Source organism: Strix aluco, chromosome 12 (genome assembly GCF_031877795.1).
Source record: "Strix aluco isolate bStrAlu1 chromosome 12, bStrAlu1.hap1, whole genome shotgun sequence".
NCBI classification, from domain to species: domain Eukaryota; kingdom Metazoa; phylum Chordata; class Aves; order Strigiformes; family Strigidae; genus Strix; species Strix aluco.
Window position 1 is genome coordinate 4,771,446 of NC_133942.1, and position 27,754 is coordinate 4,799,199.

A 27,754-nucleotide genomic window follows, 5' to 3' on the forward strand; every position below is an offset into this window, starting at 1 on the left:
GAAACTCCTGCTGGTGTCTGTGTCTGAAGGTGCTGGAGTAGTAAAATGTGTGCGCTGAGAGCAGCGAGGCCCCAAACGTTGCTGTTACACGTGCTCAGCCTGCTGAGGAACCCCTTTGGAGGAGAGGGCTGTCTGGGCAGTGCAGATGGCAGTGTCATTTGGGCTCACAGCCTTGTGACACCTGCCTGGCTTCAGAGCTCGTCCCTGCAGCTGCAGGCGAGCGCTGTCCTCTCCCAGGCACCCCAGACCCCAGGACTCGTGGTTCTTCCTTTGGGAGGGTGTGACTGGGCAAAGACTTGCTAGCAGCAGTGTGGTTTCATTTCAGCAGAGGAATTAAAGAAGGGTTTTCCCTGTGCCAAAGATTTATACACAACTGTCTCAACCAGACCATCCCACCACTTCTCTGAGCCGCAGGCAGACTTTTGAGAGCTGGTTGCAGGACAGTTTCCTGCAGCTTAAGATGCTGCCCTTTAGCAGTTAGTTGGGCTTTGGTTTCCCCGAGTTCAGACCTTGGACTTTGTGGCCGAAGCACAGCATGGAGCATGTTCTGCGGTGGCGTGGGGTGAATGCAGAAACCTCATTCTTTGTTCTTTCAGCGATGGTGGTGGTGATATCAAGGTACCATCCTATTCCCTCTCTATGGTTTTCATCACCCTCCTATTAAGCTAAGCCAGCTTGTTAACACAGCACACATCCCAGGACCCAGATTTGTAAAACAGATCAGCTGCTCTTGCTGCAACATGCAGTGGCAAGGAGCAGTGGTGTGTTGCAAAGTGATTATTTCCTCATGTCATATCAGCCTGAAATTATGCCAGGACACTTTAGGGGTAGGAAGTACCTTTAGTTTGTGAGCAGAGTTGCTGTTTATCTCTGTTTCTCCTATTCCTATATTCCCTACACAGTGATGAGACAACTTGGTGTCCAGGAAGGTTACCCCAGCACCTGGCCCCCGCAGCTCTGCGCCAGGACACCTTGTCATCACTGTGCATCTGGAGGTTGGTGATCTGTGACTGCTTCACACACATGCATGCTCTGAGGTGCATTAGAGGGGTCTCGGCTGCCTGTGTCACTGCCATATCCTGCCTGCTCTGCCAGCCCTGGTTCCCCAGGCTGGTAGGGCTTTGCTGCAGGGCTGGGAAGGTGGAAGCCAGGACTGGCAGCTGGCTGGGCAAGGGAACCACTTCAGTCATTGCACTGGAGTTGGCCCCAGTTAAATATTTTCTGCCACTGATTCTTACCAGTCTTGTGGCATCCCCAGATGAGGCACAGGGGATTACAAAACAGTCAGCTTTCGTTTAAAGCCTGACCTTGGCATCAGGCTGTTAGCGTGGCAAGGAACAGAGATGAGTTAGCTGGCAGCCTGCCTGTGTGTGGCAAGGGCTCTTTAAAGCCTCAAAGGATGCATTAGTTTGATGTCAGAGGCTTTGTCTGTGGCATTCCCCGGAATAATCATCCTCCCTCTGTGTGTGTGTGTGTACATGTATCTCCTGCCTGTCTGCATCTCTGATGCTCCCCCATCCTGTGTCCGAAGAGCTCAGCTAGGCAGCATGGATAACTCCAGTGAGACAGATGGAGATGGATCCAGGCCTCTGTGGGGACAGCTGCGTCCCTGACAGTCCCCTCTGGTCGTGCACCTGTTAGGAACTATACTTAGCATGGGAAAACTTTCCAGAAAAGAGAAACCAGGGGAGAAGCGGGGAGGCAGAAAGGCTGGGAATTTAGCCTCATTCTCTCCAGCACGTCCTGAAGCTCCAAAAATGCCTCTCAGTAATAGCATCCAAAAATGACAATCAGGTGAAAAGCAGGCAGTGTACCAAGGCATGCTGGCACTGTTCGGAGACAGCCTGAGCGAGTGACGGCTTCATAACTCCTGGGTGAAATGCCAGGAAGCCTGGTGTGTTTGTCCTGACAGGCCCCAGCGGTCCAGATCACTCGGCAACTGCCATATGGGAACTCTGGTAGATACTGAGTGAGGCACGTGCTGGAGGGGGTCACAGGTTGAGCCTTCACTGTTGCGAGATGCGAGGCAGTGCAGACGCCCGTGTCCATCACATATCACCCAGGACTACTGCGGTACCTCTAATGCTCCCCAGTGCAAGCAGCCCCTGTTCCTAGCACCCTTGGCAAGCTGTCTGCCTGTGCTCCAACCCGTCTGCCACACTTACAGCCATCCCCCCGCCTGCCCATCACCCCTGCGCGGAGCCGCCTACCCCTAGAGCTCCTGTGGAATGAATGGGGGAGGAAATCCTCCTCCTTTTGGTGCTATGCAAGCTTCTCTGTGAGAAGATGGGAGGCTTTTCATCTCTCCTTTTTATAAATGAAGAACCTGAAGTTAGGTGTCGATGTTCTGATGGTAATTAAATGTGCCTTTCCCCCTGCTGCCCCCTTTCTTGCAGCAGGGGCTCCCTGGGAGACTTGCAAGGAGGCAGACTGAGCCGTGCTCTCTTGCCTGAGCAGAGGCAGCAGATCCAGGTAGGTTTAGAGACCATATTTTCTTTTATATTCTTTTCCTTTGGTAAGTGGTAAGCTGCATTTTCACCACACAAGACTCCCATTGGCACAGGAGGTGCCCAGCGACCGTCTCTGCTGTGTCACTGGTGACCTGCAGTGGCTGCAACGTCTCTAAACCACTCCTCATTTTCCTCCCTGGGGAGGAACTCCTGAGCTCCCTCTCTGGAGAGAGTCCCCTGCCCAGGGCTCCAGCTGGTGAAGAGTGAAACTCTACCAGTGCTTTGGAACTGCAGGAAGCTTCGAATGAATGAGAATCCAGCAGCTCTCAAATGCCTCCCGAGCCGTCTGGCAGCAGGGCCCAGCTCCCGGCGCTGCTAACAGGTGGCATTGCCTCCCTGGAAGGACAGTGCTTCGCTTTCAGCTGCCCTCCCCCTGTGCCCACCCACACGCCCTCTCTGATACCTGCATGCCGCTCGTGCAGTCAGCGTTCCAGTATTTACGGCCACCTGGGCTGTTGCTTAGCGGGGGGATTTGCTGTACTTAGATGAAAAACGCAACAGGAACTTCAAACTGTTCCGTGGCTAAACTGAGTTCAGTTTTCCAGTCCCTGCAGCTCTCAGTTATCCTCCTCTGCCCTGTTGCCGTGCCCTCTTAGCAAGAAGCAAGAAAACTATTATGTTGCATTTAGGACCCACTGAGCACTATGGATTTTACTAAACATCTCCCCTGAACGATGTTCTTAGTGTTTCCCCAGCCTCAGGGGGAGGATGTGGGTATGAAACCAAGAAAGGAAGAGGGAATACAGCGTATCGTGAGGATATCCGCAACATCCCCACCTGATAGGGTAAATCCATAATATTCCTGTCTGCCTAATCTGGATTTTTGTGGCACTGGAACAATTTGTGTTCACACACCTGTGCAGCATCTTGCCATTTCCAGATGCTCAAGACCTGCTGGTACCGGTGCCTGCTGTGCCAGTTCTGATGCCACTAGATTGGTTTCTGTGCCGTCAGAGGTGGGGAAATGCTTATCTCCTTTCAGTGGCCACTTGCAGCTTTTTCCTCTTAAGACTGGGAGAATCCTTCACATTTCCCAACGTTTCTATGTGGTGTTAGAAAGTGATACATAGAGAGACTCACACCTATTTCTACTTGGGAGCAGGAGAAACTGGAGGTTGTTCCTAACCTCAGTTATGGAGATGGATTGAATGAAACTGGTAAGCGCAGGATAACTGGGTAACCCGTGTGTTAGTTGCAGGGTGCTTAATCTCTCTATGCCATGGAGGCTTTCCTGGAACCAGAGGCACTAACCAACATAAATTCCTTCTGTCAATGTGCTTTATTGGACTACATCAAAGTGGAATCGATAAAGAGTTAAAAAAAAAAAACCCAAAACGGGCTTACTAAGCCAGACCAAGTCATAAACAGATTAGAGTGCTGTGGAGGTCAGGTTTCAGCTGGCATTCCTGAAAATAGGGGGGTTCTGGTGTTTTTGGAGGGTGATTCATTGCACTGGAATATTTCAGGGGAGGAGAATCGTACAGGAGTTGTTAACACAGCGCTGCAAAGAGAGGGGTTCCTTGTGTGTCAGGTTTCTGCCTCCAAGTTTGCTGTCACAGATTTGTACTGATATAATTTATATCAGTATAAGTTATCTGTTTCCAGTTAACCTAGATGAAAGCCTCAATGTGGTTATTGCATTCTAAGGTTGCTGGAACTTGTTAATAATTTAGAATAATAAAGTCAGTCAAATTAATTCACTCCTAAAATTGAGTTTATTTGCATTGGCTTGTCTTTTTTTTTGGTAACAGATCTCTCTGTGGGCATATGTTTGTGTAAGCTTTTTGTATGTGCTTGTGGGTGTTTGTGTGCATACGTAATTTCCTTCATCATCTTACAACCAAGAGAAGCTGTGCTGGATTTAAATGTTGTACAAGAAAAATAGTTTCTCCCTGCCTGTGAATATATTCAGTGAAGGTCCACCCCAAAGTGAAGCCGAATAGCTAAGATATAAATCCATGGGGAAAAAAAATGGAGTTTGTAATGGAAATGCTCCCTTGTTTTAAATTATAGCTGGGCATATGTGAAGCTGAAATTCATGCTGCAGCATCCAGACGGTGCCTCAAGCTGGCCACACATTCCCAGAAATAAAGAAAAATACCAGAGCCTACCTGTAAAATGACCTTTCTCCTAACACCGACTTGCAGCTCAGAAGCTTTTGTGCTGTAAGAGGCAGGGTAAGATACATGAAGTGACAGATTGCTGCTGACAGTGAAAGGCTCTTTCAGCTGCATTTCTCTACAGCCACAGTGATATATCCAGGGGCTTGTTAGAGGAACAACAGCACCAGCCAATAACCAGTTGGTCTAAGCCCTAGAGATAGACCGTATGTCCCACACTCTGTTTCCTAATCTGCCAATGTAGAGTAAATTCAGCTGCCATATCACTTCTCTCCCTGCATGTTATATAGCAAAGAAATGCACCTGTGTATTTATCTGTCTATGGCAATGCCTATATCTATAAATAACAATGTTTGTATCTGTGCATGCGTGTGTGTGCATATTTATGTGTCTATGTATTTATTATGGGTGAGGCTGGTTGCAGAGCAGTCCAGAAAATGGAAATCCTTTTGTGCAAATCATGCTTTCTTGGAGGAAAGGAGAGTCAGCAGACCAGGGGTGATGAATTGGCCCTCAACCGCGATGACAATTTTTTTTAAAAGGCAAAACGATTTCAGGGAAAGGGTCTCCAAAAAAAGTCCAGTTTCAGGAGGTAGCTCAATTGAATTTCTGGTTCCTGGCTGCCTGCCTGGAGGGCCTCTTGTCACTTCTACTTTCTTCCAACAAGGCAGAAGGCGGAATTGACAGCAGCCTTCTCGCCAGGCTGTTAGAGAAGCAGGGAAGCCAGATGCTTTGCCTCCCTGCTCCCTCCCCCTTCTGCGGCCCGAGAGCCAGAGAGTTAAGTTGCTTAACTTTTCCATCGTTGCTCTCCAGTGTTCCTGGTCTGACCCAGCGGGGATCCTCAGGAATGAGATAATGCCTGGTAGTCGGCAGAGTCAGCGCGTGTGCACAAAGGGGTTCCTCGCTTTTGAGGGCCAGGAGTGTGCGTGTCACACAAAGTATCACTATGCTTTTGTACAGAAAAGTAAAATTATACTTTTGTATAGTTTATGTAGAGAGGCACAGTGGTGGAAATGGGCTGATAGATGAGCCTCTGCCCTAGAGTAAAACCAGGGCAAATAGTTGTATAATATGATTTCAGAGCTTCCATTCCAAACCCACTTCTAAACTCACTCTCAGCCTATGCTATTTGTGTAACTGCATATAGGGTGCATTGTAGGTGATAGCTAAAATATTCTTAAGATTTCTTCTTCAAGGACAGTATGCTCAGCCCCTCTCTTTTCTTCTTTGTATAGGATTATTGCCTTTAAATGTTAAGAAATAGAAGAAGGTTTCAGTTGCTGTTGAATTAACATTTCTGTATGCATCATTTAACTAGATAATTTGCTGACTCTAAAATTTTTGTGTAATCAAATTGGTTGGCTGTTTTAACATTCTTAAGTGGTAGTTAAAATGATGTGGAGAATGGACCCGTTTCTTTAGATTGAGGGCAGTAGAAGGGTAAGGTTCTCTAACATGGTTTTTTGAGACAGGACCTGCTCCGAGTCAGGGGTTGTGCATTTCCAGCACACACGACCCAGGGTTCTTGCCCTCCCTTTCCAGTCTGGTGACAACGACAAAATGGGGTGACAAATTGGTAGCGGATGGCCAGGAAATGACACCCTCTCCCTCCCCAAGCTCATCTCATCGCAAAAAGCTCCGTACACCAGTTAAGATGAGAACCCCCCTTCTCTGCTAAGCTCATCTGTATTGAAACTGGCTGTCTGCGGGCGAATGTCTCTGCAACCTGTTGGCTCTGCTGGGGGCCATCCAGACGTCTTGAAAAACAGTGAAATTGTAGGGTTTCATTAAAATACACACTGTCCTTTTCTCCTCCTCTGTGCTGCTTTATGTCTTCCCTATACCCAGAAGTTATATCACTGTCTATCCAGTGTGTGCTTGTACCCTCCCTCCTTCTGCCACTGGTCTCTCGGTCCCTCTGCCACCTTCCCCAGGCGGGGAGAATCATGATGGAGCAGGCGTTCCTCCTCGTTTGGCATGCACCACTGCCTGTGCCAGCTCAGGCAGGAGTGAACACCAGCCTAGGGCAAACCACGAACATTTGTAGCCTGCAGCAAGGCAAAAACTGTTGCCCAGAACAGCCTTTGGAAATATTTTAATTACCCCTGGTTGAACTGGCAATCAACTAACTTGAGGTAAAGATCACAAGTGGAGACAAAGTCTAAGGGGAATTTTATGCTTGGAGTCAAATTTCAGCAACATTTTTGAAGCATTTCTAATTGGAATGGTTTAACAGCCATCAGCAAACATCCCCAAATCAAAACACTTCTGATGTACATGGAAAGCAAATCACAGTCGTGCAGCTCTAGCACAGTATTGTGAGATGGATGAACACGGGGCTTATAAAAGAACCAGCTTAACCACCGACGTCTTTCTGAGCAGCCGTATAGTCAGAAGACTTCTTTAATGGACTGTGAATCAAAAAATGAAATTTATTTTTTTGTTTCTCCAGACTTTCTAGTGAAAGAAGAGCTTGCATCTGCCCGACTGCTTTCAGATCAAGTCATCTTTGCCAGCCAAAGCAGATTCTTCCCGCCTGCTTCCAAGAGGCATGAGCTTAAACAACTGGTCTCAGAGTGGGGTGTCTCTACAGTCTTAGCCATGAAGAGAGGTGATTATTCCTCCCTGATAATTCAGTTTCCCATAAGGAAATTATCACACACGGAGAGGCGTGCACCTTCGTCTGTTGTGTCGACATGCACTGCTAGAAAGATTTATTTCAGTAATAAGGTCTTTGCAGTGAAACTTAACAAAAATGAGGGGGCAAGTTTATTAATTATATATTTTACAGTTAATGAAAGATAATATTTAACAGAAGTAATTGCAGGCATCTGCCTTGATGGCACAATTCATTTTCAGTAATAAATGGTTTGTGTGTCCCTTTGTTGGACTGATCAGTTACAGAGACAAATCCTGCCTTGTGCTAAGCCCCTCTTATCTCTTTCCATTTGCAGAAGATGAAATGTTCTCCTGTTCAGCGTATATGGAAGAGACTGGAGCTGAACTGCTATCTCCATAGCAGTAAAACTACAGTGAAATCTGAATTCTTTGTTCATGTTTCATTGCCTGCTTTGAGGAAAACAGTGATCATGAGATCAGACATCAGCCTCAGGGTGAGTATAGATACCACCCACACCAGCTCTTCCAACAGACAGCAATCTGTATCTGGTTCTCTCCATTCTTGTCTGTCCCTTGCAGCCCCGCTGCAGGCTCCGGTAGGCGTAAAAGCCTTGTTCTACAGGACTCAGGTATTTCACCCCTCAAGCTGCTTCTAAGCAGCCTCCTCCACTTCTGCTGAAATACCATGTGGGAGCACTTGTCACTCATCTCAGCTTGTGTTCAAGCCATTTTCAAAACCTGGTCATGGATATACATTAGCTGTCCGTGTAGTAACTTGACAGGTTGTCGGAGCATATGCCCCTTTGGTATCTGATACAAAGGGTGGCTTGTAAGCCCTGACATTTGTAGAGTGGGCAGGTTTATTCTGCAGTATCACTGGTAATTTTTCTGTGCTCCTAACACCTTTCAAGCAGGTTGGTAGATTCTACCTCATGTAGGTGTCCATCTCTCACTGTCTTCCTGCTACCTGAGGTACACTACAGAGCCTGTGGCACACAGTTGAGTGATTTTTATTCCCTCCACTTGAGGGAAGTATCTTACAACAATTTAAACTGGTCCACTGTGATTGACTCATGCCACCTATTTCTGAAATGCAGCCAACAAGGCAAGAGAAGGTTTAGAAAAGTTAACAGCATCCAGATCAATTTGGGACAGGAAGTAAAACCAAAAGTTGGATAAAACAGCATAAACAGACAAACCCAGCATGCCCGCTAAACACAGAGCCATCCTGTGACGGTGTGACATACCTTCTTGGTTCATTTTTTTTTTTGCTTTAAAAACTGTTGGTGCAGTTGGTGGGTTCTCCCCATGGGGTTCACTGCAAATGAACTGTGACGGGTGAAGTCATTAGCTCTAATAGCTATGCACACCTCAAGACAACAGTCCTTCATAAGTAAGAGGTTGATGGGAACTTTTCAAGGAGGTGTTTATCTAACTGTGTGCCACAGGGATCAGGATTAGGGCCAGTCTTCTGTAGTGTCTTCATTAATGAGCTGAAAGAGGGGGTAAACAGCATGTTAATGACATCTAGGATGAAACAAAGAGAGAACAATGCAAAGGGCCAGGGGAGGGCACCGGTGCCAACCCCCCAGAGGTGAGTGGGGCTGGGTGGTATCTGCCATGGGCTTTCAGTCTGCCTTCACCTTGCCCTGATTTTGTAAGGAAAACGCAGAGACGTGGGGCTGAGTCTGGGCAACCAGAGCAGTGGCTTGGAGTGTTTGTAAGGGCATTTTTACGCTATAGAATTGGCTACTCTGCTTTAAAACACAGGTTTTCTGCAGACACAGCTTGTAAATATTTAAATGCACGAGTAGCGGGACCAGCAAGTCTGGGTGGAGATTTGCAAGCATGGGAGAGAAGCAGAGTGTGTGTGAGTTGCTTGTCTCTTTCTCACGTGTCTGCACTCGTATGTGCACATCTTCCAATACCTTCCAGAGAGATTTTCATCCGAAGAGCTCTGACAGCCTTTCAGGCATCAATCACACAAACGCCGCAATAACCCTGCAAGGTCAGGAAGTGTTATCAGATGGGGGAGAAGTCTGTGTCTCTGCGCTGTTCCTCAGAGGAACAATTTGCACCTGAACAAGGAGGGGTGAACAGAGGGCTAGTGACTCCTGCAAGCGCGTGCATTTGCTGCAATCAGAGCTTTCCTGATTCCTAGAGCCAGGGATGGGAGCCAGGTCTCCTGAACCCCTGTTCTCCTCCTTGACCACTAGAAACACTTCCTCCCCACAGAAACCTCAGCATGAAACCACCCACAGGAGAACGGCTTTGTTGTTTGGCAGGGAGAGCACAGGCTCTGCTCTACCCAATCCGCAGGCGCATTTTTGGGGTTACGTGTTTACTAAAATCTTGGCTTTGCTGGTCTGGAGAGAATAAAAGTTGATTGTTCACCAGCCAGGGATCGGCGTCTCCCTGCCTGTACGTGTAAATATCTCTGTACAGCCATACCAGGCCATAGGGAATGTTTGTGGTGCAGCAGCCTGCTTGTATTAGAAGCCTTGTCTCTCTTCTGTGGTAAACACGTCTCTTGTTACCTGTTCTCACTGAAGCTTTTCTGGCTTCTCCAATCCTTTACTTGGCCACTTTGGCTTCAGGGCCTCGTCATAGCTGGATTGCTTTATTTATTTAATAATAAAACTTAAAGAACTGGTTGTTTTCCAGATTGCTCTGTCCAAGGCAGTGGCTGTCTCTGAGGAGCCAGGTCATGATGAGGTTAGTGTGGAGGGAAGCACGGCTGCTTGGTGAGCCTCAGCTCTGCCAACCCCACTGTTCCTTCTGCCTCTCAGCCTTCTCCCAGTGACCCCCATCCTCCTGAACTGGCAGGAAAGTTTATGATGCTGTGCAGGCTGTCCAGACCTTCCCAATCCCATCTCTCTCAGCATGTGGCAGGGATCACGTAAAAGGGAGTTCAAAGCCCAAGTCTACAAACAGGACAATATGACAGTAGAGAGAAAATGACAGAAGACAAAGAGTGGGCCTTCCGTCAGTTATTTCTCCTGTGCAGGTCCCTGCTAGGTGTCACAGCATGTGCTTGCTGTCTCTCACCCGCTCCCTGGGCCCACATCTGAGGGTGGCAGCTCAGCACACAGAGGATCTCCCAGAACCTGGGTTTGGCTGTGCACATCTGGGCTTGTGGGGCAGAACAGAGCCTCCCTGCATGGCGCTGCTGGTGCGTTCGGTCCCAGTGGGAGTCCAGCATGTCATATTTGTGAGTCTCATGACATATTAGTGAGACTGGATTGCTTGTCCTGTTCTCCAAGCCAGTGTAGCACATGATAATACTGAGATTGTGCAAGGAGAACCAAAATGGGAGAGAACTGAGCATCATGGAGAGGAGAGACTGGCAGTGAGCAGGCAGCAAGCAGGCAGCAGAGGGAAGTGGGGATGGTTATGGAAGTGAACTCTTGATTGGAGATATCAGGAAGATAAGAAGGAGGAAAAGACCTTACTCTGACCAAAGTAAAGGGAAAGACTGGGTGAGGCTGAAGAGCTTCAGTGGCCTAAAGTTCCATCTTCTATGAGGGACAGTGGCATCCTACCCATAGGGGTTAGCAGTGTTGTCTGTTTATTCGCATGACTGGGAAGCAACTGCACTCTTTTGGATGATGGATTAGTAAGTGTTTTAAAACAAAAGTCGGAGGTCTGTGCTCTGGATCCCAACCTGAGACATCTGCTGCTCCTAATCTGAAGGCAATCAGCTCCTGTCTGGTGTGGGAAAGGGTTCCCCACCCCCGACTTCACACATGGTAATGACAGGTCTAATGAGCCATTTTGCTGCTTCAGGAGACTTGATTTTATTCAGCTTCCTAAAATCTTGAGTTCTGCGTTCTCTGCATGACAGCACTGCTTTGAGTCAGTCGAACTGGTTCGTCACTAATGCTTTCCTGTCTGTCGGTTTTACAGCTGGATAACGAAACCCACTTCCCATCACTCTCTGACCTTGGTTTTGTGGAGTGTTCAGGTGCATCTTAAAGACTGCATGTTTCAAGAGGCAGGAGTCTGTCACACCTGCAGCTCTGTACCTTGGATGGTTCCTTTCCCTGAAGGTTTGGCCCTTCCCTCAGGAGGAAGTCTGTATCTTCACAGTGTTTCTGACCATAGAACTGCTAACACTGAGATTGTTTTGCACAGCAGCAGCAGAATGAAGAAAGCAGAGGCAATCAGGACCCAAAATAATTATGTTTATCATCTATAATCATCACACAAGGTCTAACTGCACATAAGCACCTCTAGCGGGCTGCTTTCAGGAACACAGAATGCAGGCAGTATGGTTAGAGGATTCACTGATTATTTGAAAGGATACTAGCTAGCCACTGAACAGTGCAGCAGGGGATTCTCTGCACTGCAAGCACATCTATTTATTACATATGTGGAAAACAAGGGCATATCTAGTGCTGAACCCACCTCTGTGTGTGCGTTAATGGGTGTAGTTTCCAGAGTCAGGCTGCGGAAATAACAACTCAGCCCCCTTCTGACTGCTCCCTGGGGTTTGGAAGGTATAATCTGGAAGAGCCTACAGCTGCTCGAACCCCTCTCCATGGAAGGGATTATTCCAAGGGAACTCTCTGATGTTTCCCCTTGTGGCTCTGTCTGCTCCTCCCTGGTTTCATGCCAGTCCTGAAATACATAACTCTGAACAAAGACTAGGACTGAGTTCCCCACTGGCAGAACTATCCTCCGCCACACTGCTGCACAGTCTGAGGGTGCTGAGCAGACATGTCCAAGCAAATTCAACTGATCTCCGTTCAGAAAAGGCCCCTGAAAATATTTGCAATCAACAAAAACCAACATTCTTCAACCCATATCCTTGCAGCTTAGTCCTTTTTCTCCTAGTGCTGTACTGTTAGGGAGAGCCAAGCTTTGGAGCAAGGGAGAAGGGACCAGAGAAAGTCTTGGCCAAAACGAGTACAGTCAGTTGCTGCATTTAGCCATTTGGTGGAAGGTCTAGTAGCAATCTGCTTGGAAGTAAAGGTCTTAAAACTGAGAGCACAGGAGGAATTAAACCCAGATATGTATGTGTAGTGGAATTAGTTGGAATCCCATCAAAAGCCTGTGACACTTCATCTCTTCAACAAAACATCTGAGTTGCTGCACATTTACTTACTCTGATGTTCTGGGTTATAAAGTGGCTTTCTAAACCCCTTGTTTTCCATGATGGTCTCCAGATGAGGATGTAAAATCCCTCCTGACAGGACGGCAGTCCTGAGGTGTCTCTGTGTAAAGGGGGGATATTTCTCATCCTCTCAGTATCTGTCAATGGGAACTGGTGTTTCTCCTGCAGACACCATCCCACTGCCAAGATCTCTGCTTTAGCAAGGCTCTTACGAACTACTTTCAAACCTGGAAGGGGTTTTTTTTAGAGCCAAACATTGATATAAGTGCATTTTTACTAAAATCCAAATGCAAACCAATCAGTATTTTACCTCAGCACTTCAATTTTCCTGCAGCTTGTCTTTCCAGGGGCACCCTCTCATTCTGGCTTATCTGCAACTGTGGGAATGCCGTCAAGACAGGAGCCATTCTGTATCTAAAGGGCAACCAGCTTAGGGACTGAGCCAGATACTTCTGTTGTGTGGGTATCTCTTGCCAGTGAGCCGAGGAGGAGAGCTGAACTCTGTGGTGTGCTCCATGCCTGGTCAGAAGAGCCCTGCTGTTAACTATGCAAGTGAGATTCTGCCCGCTGTTTCAGGGATGTGTAATCCTACAATCAGAGGATAATGGTGGGTGAAAGGAGACCCAGGGAGTCTTCAGTCCAGGTCCCTGCTCAAAGCACAGCCAGCTTCAAAGTGAGGCCCAGTTGGTCTGGACCTCATCCAGTCAGCTTTTGTATATCTTCAGGGACAGGGATTCCTCCTCCTCTCTGGGCCCCTGTCCAGGATAATTGGGGTTTTCCTGGCGCTGAGTGCTCAGTAACTAAGTGTGAAATCTTGTCCAAAATATTTGCCCTTTTCTGTGCTAGGATAGGTTCTGCTTGCAAAGCAGGTTTATCACTAACTTAACACCTGCCAAACTTCCCCTTTGCTCTTTAAAGCTCCTTCAACCTCTTCCTTGGACTTTTCCAAGTGCAGAAAGGACAATGCTCACTCCCATCCCAGTGTGTGTGTGTGTACCCAGGGTGGCTGTTCTGTTACTGACACAGAGGGCCTGGGGACAGCCTTGACCATTGGATCCCCTGGTCCAGCGGGTGAAAGGAAGACAAGACTGTGGGAGTCAGCCAGGAACTTCTGTTGTAGCTGTAGAGCCTGGAGGAGGATAGTGAAGGGAAGGAGATTTAGAAAGTCATGACCCTGGGTGGGTAGCAGAGTTGCTTTGATGGTATGTTTGCCTATGTTTTGCATTGATGAGTAGAAGTAGAATCATCTTCTGAAACAGATTTTGGTGTGGGATCTCCTTGGCTGAGGATGGAGGCTGGCTCCTGTGGGTCACCCCCCAGGGCTGAAGGCTGCTGCTTGCTGGTGGGGCAAAACCTCTGGACCTTTATTGCTTCAGCTCAGCCAGCCTAGGAAACGAATGGGATCTGTATATCAAGGGGCTTGTATATCCCTCCCATGGTCCTTGGGAGGGGGAAATGAAACAGAAGACGAAGACGCTGAACCAGGGATGCAGCTTGGGGAGCTCCTGTTGTAGACCCTTGGCATGAGAGCAGTCTGGAACTATGCGAGGTAAAATGAGACTTGTCCCAAAGAGCTCCCTCACACCAAAGTCTGAGACTGGTGGAGGTGAACAGAGGAGCAGTGAAGCGATACTGACTGTGATCTTGGTGCTGCACTCTCAAACTTGCTGTAGGAATCAGAGCGAAAGAAGATTTTGAAGACAAGTAAGGGGCTTTGTGGGTGTTTTTCCCTTCTAGAAGCATGAATAAAGAAAAGCATGACAGTGCTTCCTTGAAAATCTGGTGGGTGGACTGGTGCTACGAACTGATAGAAGATGGGGGCTGATTCCTTCATGATGAATGAAAGATGACAGATGGGGAAAGGCAAGGAAAGGCCTTCAGCACTAGTATAATTAACTTACTTACTTCTGAGAACATTGGGGTGGGCTTTTTTCCTAATGTGAAAGAGAAAAGAGAGGATATTTGTCTGAGAGTAATGGGATAATGGGAACTGTGGAGGTGAATTTGGTTGGTCCTCTGTTCCTGAGACACCTGAAGCACAGACCCTGTACCAGCTTCAAGAGCAGAGACAGAGGATGGCCTCCCTTTTAGAGGGATGGTCTTAGAGAGGGTGGGCTGCCTGGGAATGGTCTACCTCCTTCTAGCGTCATCAGTGGCCCCGAGCTCTTGTTTTGGAAGGGAGGTGAAGAGCCAATCCCCCTTCAGCCCAATAATGACTTCACACCCCTACTTTTTCCCTGCAAGCCTTTTCTCTTGGACACTAATGAGTCTGAGCCTACTTCATTGTGCTTCAGTAATTGTGCTTTTAATTATGCTCTGTGTCTTTGACCATCTGTTGTGCTCTTTTCAGAATCTGTTTCAGTTCTGATATCCCCTTTGAGATGAAGGGACCACAAGTGCACACGGTATCCAAGGTGTGGATGAGTCATAGATTTTTCTGTTCTGTTCTTTTTTTTTCTTTCCAAATGATTCATACAACTTGATCTGTTTCTTGATGGTTACTGAGCATTAAACTGACATTTTCATGGAACTGACAGCTTTATGTGGAAAAATGAGGGCCTACCAAGAGGAGTGAAAATTATGTCTGTTGGAGAGGAGAATCCTGATCTTTTCAAGACAAGATTGTTTGGACAGGGAATATCACAGGAGTCTGAAGGGAGAGGTTACAGCAGCTCCCAGCATGGAGGCCACCTGGGAGAGAGGCCAGCATGAAGTTGATGGTGTCAGGAAGATGCTGTAACTTGCTGATAGACATAAAAGACCAAGCATGGCAGACCTCCTCTTTGAGCAAGACTGCAGGAGAGAGGAAAATCAAGCCAGGAGAGGGAGCTGGATAGGCTCCAGCTGGAATAGAGGAGATGAAGAGAAGCAAAATGAAAGGTTAATGAGTGAGAGAGGTTTTTAGGAAGACAGAGCAACTGCAAGTTTGGGCAGGGAATGCACAGCAACATCTGTGAGGGGGTTACATTCAGGGGTTGCAATAAAATGGACTGCACAGAAGCAGCAGCAGCATCCCTGGGTGCCGAGTTAGGCTTGTGAATCAGATGGTCCTGCTTGCCCAGGCCTGGGAGTCCGAGAGGGAAGATGTGGCCCCTAGAGGTTCTTGGAGGGTGAGAGCTGTGGAGAAAAACACAGCATTTGGTGGATGAAAGGAACAGGCTTCATGTCCACATATTTGGTGCGTAGGATAAGCGTAGCTGGAACAGAGGGCTGAAGTCTGCAGGAACAGTGGCTAGAGCTGGAGGAAGACCAGGAGGTGATAACCTGCAAGTGGTCTGTTCTACTTTTTAGGATAAGGAAATAAAATTATGGGCTGGGACAACTGTTCATGTGGTTCTGGCACCTTTTGGCTGTGTATGGGGCACCTTTTCCCTTCACAGGGAGAACCTAAGTCCATGTGGCTTCCTTTTTATCATGCCAGCCCTTGCTCTGGCTCCTTTCTCCTGGTGTGCAGGGGTGTTCTGGCCTGTCCCACTGCTGCCAGTGAGATACTGTGCTATCTCAGGCTCACCCAGGAATACCTTGTTCTCAGCAAAGTAACCTCTTTGTCTGCACTCTTTGCCATCCAGAGCTCTGTTATTGATTTAGCCTATGAATCCAGCCCCAAAATCCAACAGCATGCCTTCAGCCCAGCGCTGGCTTTGTGTCACTGCTGTGCATGTTCTCTGCACCTCCTCCACACTGCAGTTGTGGCTTTGATTTGGCTTTGTGTGTGGTAGGATGTGGGCAGAATGGGTATTCATATATGGTGCCACACCCTCAGTACCCTTAGAAAAGTCTTATTCCATCCCAGGCCATGGAGATTATCCCTTGACCTCTGGCAGCTGCTCCTTGTCTAGTCTTCTGAGCGTCTTTTAAAGATATCTTGGACTGCCTTGATATGATTTCCTAACACCCTTTTTGACCTTCCTCTCTCCCCTGGGCCTGACAACTTGGTGCTTAGATGTCACCCATCATCACTGCTCCCTACACGAGCAGTGAAAAGAACCACCTGATTTTTTCGCTTTGCTGTCTCTGTTCCAGCTCTCATGCACCTTTCATCTCCAGCTTCCTACTGCGGGAAAGAATTGTGGTATTTGGCCTCATGGTTATCAGCCCAGCAAAACTGTCTATTAGCCAGAAAGCAGGAATCACACCTAACTGAAATAACCAAATCTAATTCCCATTGACAGGAGAAAATTTCCGTTGCCCTCTGCTAGTCCTGTCTGAAAGGGAGAGCAGCTTCTGGGATGGAAGAATAAAATGATGTACAGAAGCAGTGTTACCTAGCTGAGATCACATGGGGTCCATGGTAAATCTAGGATTACCAGGAAGATTAACTGATATAACTGATTAACTGATATAACTGCATTGGTTAGTTACTCAAGCTAAGACATCAGAGATGATTTGGGAACCCTGGCTTCTTGGAGGGGTTTCAGACTAGATCCTCCTCCATATTCGGTGCTGTAGCTGACCCCCTGGCTAGATGCCTGTGCCCTGCTCAATCCCAACCCCCTTCTGACCCCTCCAAACAGAATGTCTTGGTGCTCAGCTGGCAGCATGTTCTGGTTTAGTTGGGCTGTCTTGTTTTCTAGGCAGAGATATGAGTTGCCAGGTCTGAGTCTCCAGGAGTGCTGTCAACTGTACACTGATGTGCAAGGCCTTTCTCTGTCATCCTTCTACTCTTGCTGTTTTCTTATGCATGGAGGATGGTGAGCATAAATAGCTCACCAAATTACTTAAGGGGCTCTCTCTCTTATTCCTGTATTCTGCAGGCAGGTTCCTTTCCAATATAATCCTGTACCTGCAGGGTTAGGTTCCAAGCATCAGTCATGTGAGAGGACTGTAAATGAGGTTCCTTAAAAAACTTGTTCTATTTTGCCTAAGGCCATAATGGGGAAACTGCTGTGTTTCCATTAAATCCCCTTTGTATCAATCTGTAGAGCTCGGCTGTGGGCATTAGGTGCCGGGATCCCAATAGGCCACTAATTAATTACCAACCCCACATTCTTTATTGGCAATGCAGGGGCCTTCCGGCACCGCCTCTTGATAGTTAATTAGGGTGAAAGCCAAGGAGAGGCTCTGTTTCAGTGGTGATCAGTTAACGTTCCCTCTGGCTTTATTCCTTGCAGACACTTCTTGGCATTGTGAGGGGAAGCCAAGATTGAACATATGGCTTATTGTGGAGCTCTGACCTTCCCAGAGTGGGCTGGAATTTCCTTCAAGTGCCACTCAAAAGCCTACCTGATGCCATGGAAAGCCTCCGTGTCATTTCTGGGAAAATAAACCCACAGGCAAAGTACCAGTAGTTGCTGTGCTCTCATGTTCTTCCTTACTATACAGCATGGACAGCTGAGCAACTTTTGATGGGGCAGTAGGAGAAGACCACCTATGAAGTCTTCTTTGCAGGGCTCAATGCTCAAAGGTGGTAAACAGCAGCATAGCTCCGTGGATGCTCTGTGGTGGGGGCCTGCTGGCCATGGGTGCCCCTTCCATGGCTCTGTGAATCTGGGGGACTGCAAGATAACCGATACCTGAGGACACACTTCTACAAGCCACACACGCAGTCTGTTGGGATCTTACCTGTCATCAAACAAAAAAGCATGCTTGGGGTGAAGCACAGTAGTTCAGAAACTGTCCAGTCATTCTGGTCATGAAATCTGTGGCTGGCTGGCCTGAGAGAGACCTTGGATAAGCAAAATCCAACTGTTCACAGGGGCTTGCCAAGATCTGGGTGGGAAAAACCTTCCTTTGAAGAGGATTTCCCGTCTTCTCCCAAGGAGTCCCCAGCTGCTGATCTTTGTTGCCGTGGCCTCGTGTCTGGGATTTGCTTTTCTCAAGACCTTGAAACCCATTCCCTTCCCCAACTCCTTGCGGAGTTTGCTGCGGCCTGTCTCCAGTAATGCAGCTGTTCGTTCCTTCTCTGGAATTTGCTCTGCACAGAAAAGGTTTCTACTTTATTGCCTTTTGCTCTGCAGCAACCTAATTAGTTAACTTTCTATTGCAGCCTCTTCCTACAGCACTTGCCAAAGAGCTCATCAAAGCCTCCTTGCCCTGACGCTGGGGGAGGCAGATTATTAGTCTCTCTGTGTTCAAGGTTAGAGGAGATGTTTCCTTCTCTTGTGAACTGGCAACTCTTCCAGACAAATCTTTAGCCTCTCCATTCAAGATCAAAACTGCGGGCAGCTGGGAGGACATTAGAGTAATGCTCATTCAAAGGCAGTGCTTTGTTTCCTTTAAGTGACTGTCAGCCCTGCCTCTGATGTGCTGAAAACAAACTGACTTCACCCCGCTGCTTCACACCTTGGGCCTGAGAGGAGGAGAGCAGCCTGTCTGGGAAGTGGCTGTGCTCACTAGTGACATGTGGCCTTGTCCTGGGAACCCTGGGCACCCATGTTCCTCCTGCCCTACCCAGCAGGAGGCTGGTGGGACCTTTGCTGGGTCATCTCTGTCCGTGCCTGCCTGGACAAGGGGCAGCTCGCAGTTCTTCCTGTGCCTGGTGTCATGCAAGTGTCAGCCTCGGCTTTAGGGAGGATAAATGTCGAAAGGAAAAGGCTTTGGCAGCTGAGGTTGGTTTGTTCCTTTGGAAGCTCCCCAGGCTGTGACCCAACCTCATGGAAAGCGTTGGCGTAGTGACCTGGGACGTGCGGGAATGCCAGAGGATGAACATGTCCTGTGGGGCTCGATTACTCTACTGATCTTGTTTCTTTTGCTTTTACCCTCAGCTTCTGCTGCTATGAAGGTGTCTGATGGGTGAGTGTTTCCACAGAGTGGACTTTACAAAAGATTCCTTCAGGTTGCACTGGAATGTCACATACTTAATTCTTGGCATAACTGGATCTGTTCCATCTTGGGGTGATTGGAGGAGTGTCCGGTCTCCCTCCTACCTTGATGAAATAAGGCTCATAAATAGACATATTCCTCTTGTGGCAGGGAGACTGATGCACATATCAGGTGCCACAGGCTAATGTAGGCAAAATATATCACCACTGGCTGTGATTTCCCAAATATGTGATGTCCTAGAGATGTGATAGTGTGCTGAGCAGGAGCGATATGTGAGAGAGCAGGAGAGCCTGGGTAAATACCCGTGTCCTGCACTCAGATTTCACGTGCGTGTGCCTGCGCTGCGTGCGGACAACAGCTGCTCAGGCCTGACTTTGCCGGCGTCCCGAGCTGTACGGAGCCCTGCAGCAACAGGAATCCAGCATCTAGGAATGAGTGTCAGACCGGCCCCAGGCACAGCCACCCTTCTCTGGAGGCCTTGTATGAGGGCAACATGGTGCAGAGCTGTGTATGGGACCAGGACCAACAGTGGGTCTAAACCCCCTTGGCCACCCAGTGACTCCGCTCCAGGAGATCATTTTTGAGTAAGGAAAGCAAGGGCAGGATTTGCAATGATGACTAAGGAGGGGGAACTAGAAATCGAGCAGGAGATGTTGGAAGGGTGTTGGAAGTTGCTGTCAAAGTCAGGGTAGCTGGATCTGACTGGTGCTGGGAAAGAGATCAGAGATGACTAGGGCAGAAGACAGGTTAGGTGGTTAGAGTCATGCCAGCTCTTCCTTACTTGAGCATCTCTGCCCACTGCCTCTTTCTCCCCCAGCAACACCATCCCAGGACCTACAGGGCTGTTCTCCTGCCAAGAGTCTTCTGTACTGTTGCAGTCCTTTGGCTGGAGAGCAGCACACGGCTCCCTCCATCACAGCCTGCACTCGTAGGGCTGTGTGTATCTGTCGGTCTGTTGGTACTCGGCACGTGCCTCTGCTCCTGGGCAGCAGCTGGTAAATCCATTTGCTCAGCAGGTGCGTTCTTGCATTCTCTGGAAGAATAGGCTTTTTGGAAGAGAGGGGAAAGAGAACAGAGGAAAAACTGGAGAGGGGGGCAGGAAGGAATAAAGCGAAGTAGAAGAGAGAGAGAAAAGTCAGCAAATGACTGGAAAAATTAGAGATGGAGTGTGGAAAGGACTGCGTGTCCCCAGTTGCTTTGAGCACTCAGCAGATCCTGTGGTGTGCCTGCTTTATTACTGACAGAGTTCTCCCTTCTGTCGGCTTGTTTCCTAATTGCTGGTCTTGTAAACTGCTTGATTTATGGCTCTGTTCATCAGTACTGGCCCTCGGGTATAACATGCTTTTCCTTCCAGGCTGGGAAGTGAATAACAAATTAACAGCCCGCCTTAGGTTCAATAAGAAGCTGAGCATTCAGGGATATTTATTGTGATGCACGTGCCAAATCTAACTGCTTAATTTTTACTTCTCATTCATGGAGGGTATTCAGCGACTCCTTCCCCAGGGCAGCAGCTGCGTTGTGGATGCGTGGTGCCTTTGAAGTGTCCCACAAGAGAAGCCACCAAGGAATGGTTTCGCTGCTGGTTTGTACAGAGAACTCAATCTGTTTCCTCGCAGCTTGCTCTGAAGCTGACATTGTGTGCCGTACGCGTTCGTCTCGGACAAACTTCCTTTCAGTACAGCCGAGGGATGAAGATCAAGTCAGAGAACAAACAGCCCTGCTGAGCCGGAACCATGACCCCCGGTGTGCAAGCAGCCTTCAAGCCAACCCCTGGCTGTCAACCCCGTGTTCAGTCCTGAGAAGAGGTTTGTCCTAGACCCTGGAGTAGTGTCCTTTGAGTCAGTGCAACTTTAATCATTTACTGAGCAAACCGAGTACCCCTGCTCCCACAGTCCTTGATGGCAGTCCAGTGCCTTCCACACTGCTCTGATCCACGTGGCTACATGGTCGCACCATGATGCACCAGGTTTATGGAGCACCCAAGCCTTGGTATAATAAGGTTTGTCCATCCCTGCCACCCCAGAGGGTTGTGAGGATGGGAGCTCCCTTGGGTTTAGAGCACGTGGCTGTTCTCCTTAACCAGTTCACAGGACTATGGCCAGGAATTAATGTCATGTTGATACAGTAACTCTGTAGCACCACAGACATGCTGCAGCAGAGACTTCATGAGACAGAAGATGCTTGTAAAACAAAACCTTTGCGAAGGAAGAAAACTCTTGTAAAGAACAGAAACTACTGTAGAAGTGTGGGAGCTGTTCTGCAATATAACAATCTGCAGGTACTAGTTCCGGGCTTGCAGGTCTCGAGCAGATAAAGTTTAAGCTGACAAGTGCCCTCGGGACATAGCAGCTCTCTGCTGTCCTGCCCTTGAACAGCCTCTTAGGATGCTGTTGCTATCTCTGAGTTGCTTCATGGCTGCAGCAGGTAAATCTGATACGCCTGAAAAGGGGAGTTCAAGGAAATGTCTTTGTGCCCTCTGCATGCTCCTATAGGAACGGGGCATTCAACTCTGCATCACATGAGGCTGTGAGTGAAGGAGAGAGCTTGGAAAGTCAAGTAGAGCATTAATATAAGGCCTGGAGCCCCTCAGGTGCTGTAAAAACTCATTTAGAGGGAGAGTAGGTGTATGTCATATCCAACAGGATCCCTGATGTGACCTTCGTCTTTTATTTAAAATCCATGAGTTCTCACCTGACTGCCTCCTCCCAAATAACCTAGCAAGCCTGTAACAAAACAGCAGGTCTTGGAGTGCAAAGCACGAGGACGGGACTGCAGCATTCTTCATGGGACACGGGCAGCCACGTACTATGGCTGTAGTCATTTGATTTCCTCGTGCCATATAGTCAAGGATCCAAGAGCACGAGGATAGAAGATCAAAAGAGCCTCTCGCTTGCATTTCACATGTCCTATCGCTGAGAGTATTAACTACTAATTACTAAACTAATCTGAATATAGACTCAAAGTTCAGGTGTTACCACTTAGTGATAAAAAAGCTTGAACTGCTTTTGGTGGTGTGTGTGAGCGTGCTCACACCCATGCAGAATGTCTGTCATATTTCTTAAACTGCATGACAGGCAAGATGGTTCAGATACAATAAATGCAGGAGGTTCAAGGTCCTGGCCGTATCTTGCATCTGGCTGATCAGCCACTTGAGGCTGCGAGCCAGCAGCCGAGATCAAAGGAGCAATAGTCTGGGATCCATGTTCAGGGTGGGCAGAGGAGATGCCTGCACCCTTCTCCTCCTCCCATGCAAAGGTTGGAGTAGTTTCTCAGCTTGGGACCAAATCACCTCCTTTCTGGATGCTGCTGTGGGTGGCAGCACAGCACAGACAGCTTCTCTTTGGTCATATTCCTACTGTTCATACTGCACAAGGGGCTTTAAATGGGATCAAAGTGAAATATTCCTCTTTAAACTCTCTATTCACATGGCAAGATCGTCTGTGTCACCTGTGACCTGTTCCTGCCTGGTGGCTGGTATGGATGTAAGCACTACAGCGTTCAATCACCTTCCGGACAATTGAACAGGAGCTGTTCCAAACGCCATCGTTTTCCCTCTCCCCTGTCTGTGAGTAGGAATTATCTTGAGCAGGTCATAGCAGTGTGTGTAATAATGACTGTATCAGTGAACATAGTCCCCGTTGCCTGGATGCAGGTAAAAAAAAAAAAGGCTGATGGTAGGAAGGGGATATCTTACAGCTGAAGATGTGATAGATGAGCGTCTGTTCCATCTTTAGAATCCTTTTTTTTTTTTTTTTAAAGTTACGATATTTCAGCTAAAGGTTACTGCCCCTCTGCTGTCAGGTCTCTTCCTGCAGCTCAGGTAAGTAACTCTGTTCATGCTTCTGTTCTGTACAAAAAGTAAAACAGGTTTGTGTGAAATCCCTGCTGACACATTCTTCTTGTTCTGAATATGATGATGTCGGGGATCTGACAGGATCCGGCTTCACTGTGCATGTCCTGTGGTCACAACAGTCTTCCCCATGACCCTCCCAGCCTCAGCGGGCACTTCTGTCCATCCAGTCGGCTGTAGCTGGCATGAAAGGATGGAGTTGGTGGGGTTTTTGGGGGGTGAGCCCCCTGAGTTTGTGTGTAAACCTCAGGAACAGTGTTGATTTTCAGGTCAGAGATCACAACCAGGACTCTGCACTGGACAGAAGAGGCTTCTGGACGTTGTACCAGTGGGGCAAAGAGGCTGTCATCCTAGCTGAGCGCTGTAACAAACGGCTGGTGTCAGAGCTGTGGGGCTGATCTGGCCAGGCCTGCACCTGGGTAGAGAGCAGGCTGCACACATCATTTTGGTGGCTGTCGGGCACCAAAGACCTGGGCCAAATGCTCTTCCCTTCCCGCTTCCGAGGTTCATGATGAGTTTCATCAGAGAGTGAATTCAGCCTTGAGGGTTCCTGTGGTGAGGGAATAAGGATTGTCACAGCCTTCCTCATCAAGCTGCAGCCTCCAGTGACTTTATAGCTCCAGGATGTCTTTGCCCTGTGGCTCCGTTGTATCACCCAGCAGTACAAGACTGCCCTAAAGAGCACAAAGTGACTCCCTCTAAAACTGGCCTTGGCTAAGGTACGTTTGACATAGGTCTGCATTGGGAATGCTCATGAGGAGCAAGCTGCGCTGTGGCTGTCTTCTAAAACCTGTGGGGACCGTGGATGTGAAATGGGAAACACCGGTGGTACACCCACTAATTACTCATTCACCCCCAATACATCCATCCCTCCCACAGAGGGACGAGGAGGCAGAAGCAAAGCGTTTATAGACACTTCGGGTATGGAAAAAGAGCTCATCTTGACTGAACTGGGTTAGGGAGTGTTCACAAGCGTACCCCAGCTGGCAGATCTGCGCAGGGGTGGTCTCATGGAGCGGGACGGTGACAAGGCGTGAGAAGCAGTCTCAGCTAAAGCTGGCACAGCTGCAGCCGAGCTGTGATTTTTCTGCTTGTTTGCCCCGCAGTGCGCTCTTCCCTTGGCAGCGGCTGGGAGCCTACCCACAGGTTCGCTTGCAAGCTAGAGGGAGAATCTGGTGGCAGCCCCCACAAACATTTGGGTGTTTTCCAGATCTCTCCTACTCTCTGTAGCAGCTCTCAACTTGCTTGAAGTCAAGGACACACATTAACTTGCTGTCTGTCTTTCTCTCCCCCACACAGCGCATTAGCTATGCTCTGGCTCTTCGGTCTGACAGAGATGTGCTCTGCTTAGGCAGGAAGTGCAGGTTACCTGCAGGGTGACGGGAGCCTTCTCTGGCCTTTTAGGTGATAGAAATATTTATCCATTTTCAGTTCTCTTGAGTCAAGTGGGGGATGCTGCACTGCTGAGCTTGATCTGAGCATCCTGCCTCCAGATCCTTGGATCATCCCCACTGCTGGGAAGGGAGAGCTGCTCTCGCTCTGCATGTGCTCACCTCCCTCTCTTGCAGGCTAGACCACAGATCAGCTGAAGCCTGGTAAGCTGTAGCTGACCCTTAGCTCAGACAGCCCAGGGTCCTGCTTTTAGTTTCAAGACTCAGTCCCTAAAACCAACCAACCCAGCAGTGGTTGCACAGAAGCAAAGGCAAAAGTTGTAGCCCTCCTGACAGACCAAAGCTCTTGGGCTAGCAAGAGCTCTGCTGCCTCCAGGGCTAGCTAGGACCATCCCACCTCTTCTTCCTGACAAGTCTGGTGTGCAAGGAGACACAGGGCAGGGAGTGATCTGTAATAATCCCTTCTCTTTGGTGACCATCCACCAGCTCCTGCTGGAAGACATCGCCCTGAGCATGGCAGAGCTCTGCAAGCTCCAGGTGGGGAAGAGACAACCCCTTGCCAACGGGCATCACTGCTGCACAGATGTAAAGCTCTGGCAAGGCAGACGCAGGGAAAGGGAAGTGACTTTTGTCTCTTGGTTACTTTGTTCATTGTTTAAGTAATGGGTGGAAGAAAGACTGCCGACTAAGTTAGGAAGTTATTGTTTAGTTGAGGGCTTATTTGTCTTTTGGGGAAGAAGACTGTGTTTGCCTTTAGGGGGGATATTGTGCAACAGCAGTTCATTTTAATTAGTTGCTGTTTCTTTACCTTGGCTTCATTTAACCAGAGAAGAAATTTCTGAAAGAATTTTAAAAAGAGAGGAAGAAAAAAACCCCCAAAACAAAGCCCAAATTTGGGCTAGGATCTGGGATCTGTTCTTCCAGTTTGTCCCTGATATGTACCCACTTAACAAGAAAAGCTTTTACCATAGAGGCAGAGGATGTGCCTCATTGCTTTCCCTCTCTTTCTAGCCTCTCCATTCACTTTAGGGAATGAATGAGGGAAGTCTCTGTATCTCTGTGGTGGGATTAATGGCAGTATGGAGATGAGCTGAATGTATAATGGCCCATTTCCCAGGAGAAGAGGCCTGTACCAGCAGCAGTTTGGCCCAGATGTCTGTGAGGGCTGTATCTTTTTCTCTTTTATGAGAGCACCTGGTAATTTTCTTCTTTCAGTTCTTCTGCCCTTGAGGTTGGGTTGCATCAGATGCTCCCCAAGCTGCGGAGAAAGGCAGGCTGCTGAGCAGAGGGATGTGTCATGTAATTGACTGTTGCTGTGAGGGTATTTAGGCACCTATTTATCTGACTTTAGTGAGAATTAGGAATTAAAGAGGAGTTGAGTCCAAGACATAGGATTTTTCCCTGCCCTCCCTTCATATCCATCCTCTTTTATATCCATTTTCCTCTCTCGCAGCCTCATGGGGAGGGAGCAGGAGGAGAATTCCCCTCTCTGTTCTCCCGCCTGTGTCTCCAGGTTGCAGCTGCCCACAAGGTTGGGGCAGCGTTGGGGGCCCTTTCAACTCTGGCTCTGCCTCATCACCACTTCTTCCCCCCTGAGCTGGAAGGTGACAGTCATGACAACAGCCAGAGAGCAGGGACAGGCAGCTGGGGTCTGGCAAGTTATAGGTCAGGGAAGGGTTTGCTTTTGTGTAGGCCATAAGGAAAGGAGCCCTCCTGGTACAAAGAGAGTTAAAAATGTCTCCATCAAAGCACTCCCGGCTGCCCAGAGCTCTCCAGAGCGTATTTTCAGGCTGGCGGCACTTGCTGGCAGCCTGTTGCCCTCAGAGCAGAGCTGGGTGCCTTCTGTCTCCTTTATTCTCTCCAAGGGCACCTCCCTGCTGTTCGGGTCTGAGTGAGCCGGGGGTCACTCCCACTTCAAGCCTTTTTTTTTCCTTTCCCTTTCCAGCTCCTTAAACAACAAAGGTGTTGAGGGAATTTATACCTCTGCCTGGTAACAAGACAGATCAGTGAAACGCTGTCACAGTTTTGTGAGGGCTCCATAGATTTTTATAGCTTTTCAGTCCTTGGGTTCCCAACCTTCCTTTGGCTTGTAAATTGCCCACAAAATGCAGACACAGCTCCTATTCTGTGAGTTCCTTTGATGATTTTATTTATATCTCTTGCTTTGTCTTGTCTTTTATTACAGGGAGACTGCAATTAATTATTATCCCATCAGCTTCTATTTAGCCTGACAGTACAATACAACACGCAGTGTCCAACCTTCCCCTGCCTCTGTGTGCACGAGCGGGCAGCTATTCTCGAGAAGAACAAAGGCACTAGCAGCTTTAGAAAGGGACATGCTGCTAAAAGGCAGCTTAAGAGAGTTCAATAGCACCAGCAGAGCACAGTTGTGATATGGCTAAAGTGACCAGACACCCCAATTTCGTTGTGATGCTCCTGATTTTATCTTCTCATCCAAAGTGTATTATAGACTGTCAGTCTTCGAGCAGGCATAGGCTTGTGGTTAGAGGAGAGGCAGGGCTCTTGTGTCTTTTTCCCACATCTCTGATTGACCAGATCTTTTCATGTCTTACCCCTTCTATGAAATAGAAATTGCACCTGCGAGATATGTATAACAGTCCCTGCTTGTTCAGGGTGGGCAGAGCCTCAGTGGGAAGACGGGAGGTGCACATACCGAAGAGCGATGAGCAGCAGACCAGAGCGATCATAAATCTAGAGGAAGCTTGCCCGGGGAGCAGACTGAAGGAACTGGCAGTGTTTGGGCAGGAGACAACTTAGAGGACACCTGGTGATGCTCTGGCAAAGAGGGAGGGACAGATCTGTTATTCACATCTGCAAGGTAGTGGGAGGGCGAGAATGGACTTAACGTACAACAAGGGATGTTCAACTTAGACGCTGGGAAAGTGGTAACAATAGTAATGGTGTGAGCAGATATCCTGGGCTGGAGGGGAGAGCCTCCAGTGTTGGAGCTTCTTAGGAGCAGTTTTGGATACGTGTCTCTTTTGTTCTTGAGTGTATGTGTCAGAAAGAGGTGCTTCTGGGCACAACTCTGTAGAAATAATAATGACTGAAGACCTCAAGAGCAAGCGTGTGTTAGACAGGAAAATGTTTGATGGTCATTTCAGGACTCATTTCCTATCCAGTCTTTAACACTGGGTTCTGTACAGGGAATATCAATTTTCTCTACTGGCCATTCTGTCACTAGAAAGACAGCAAAGCTGTTTTCACTCTTCACTTTTTCTTCACATCTTGCAAAAATGTTTATTTGCCCTACAGGCCCATGGATGGCACGACGCTGCTGCTGAGCAGTGCCGGTGATGAGATAAAGATGTTTTGACAAGATCCAGTGCCAGGTGAGTGGAAGCTGCTGTTACACCAATTGTTTG

General features: G+C 48.3%; 1 long non-coding RNA gene across 1 annotated transcript; it reads left to right on the forward strand.

Moving 5' to 3' along the window:
- Window positions 1-7,116: 7,116 nt before the first annotated feature.
- LOC141928515 (uncharacterized) lies at window positions 7,117-27,669 on the forward strand. The gene is made up of 3 exons (XR_012624789.1): window positions 7,117-7,241; window positions 7,585-7,743; window positions 27,645-27,669. It is a non-coding gene; the product is annotated as an uncharacterized LOC141928515 (long non-coding RNA).
- The last annotated feature ends 85 nt before the right edge of the window (window positions 27,670-27,754 follow it).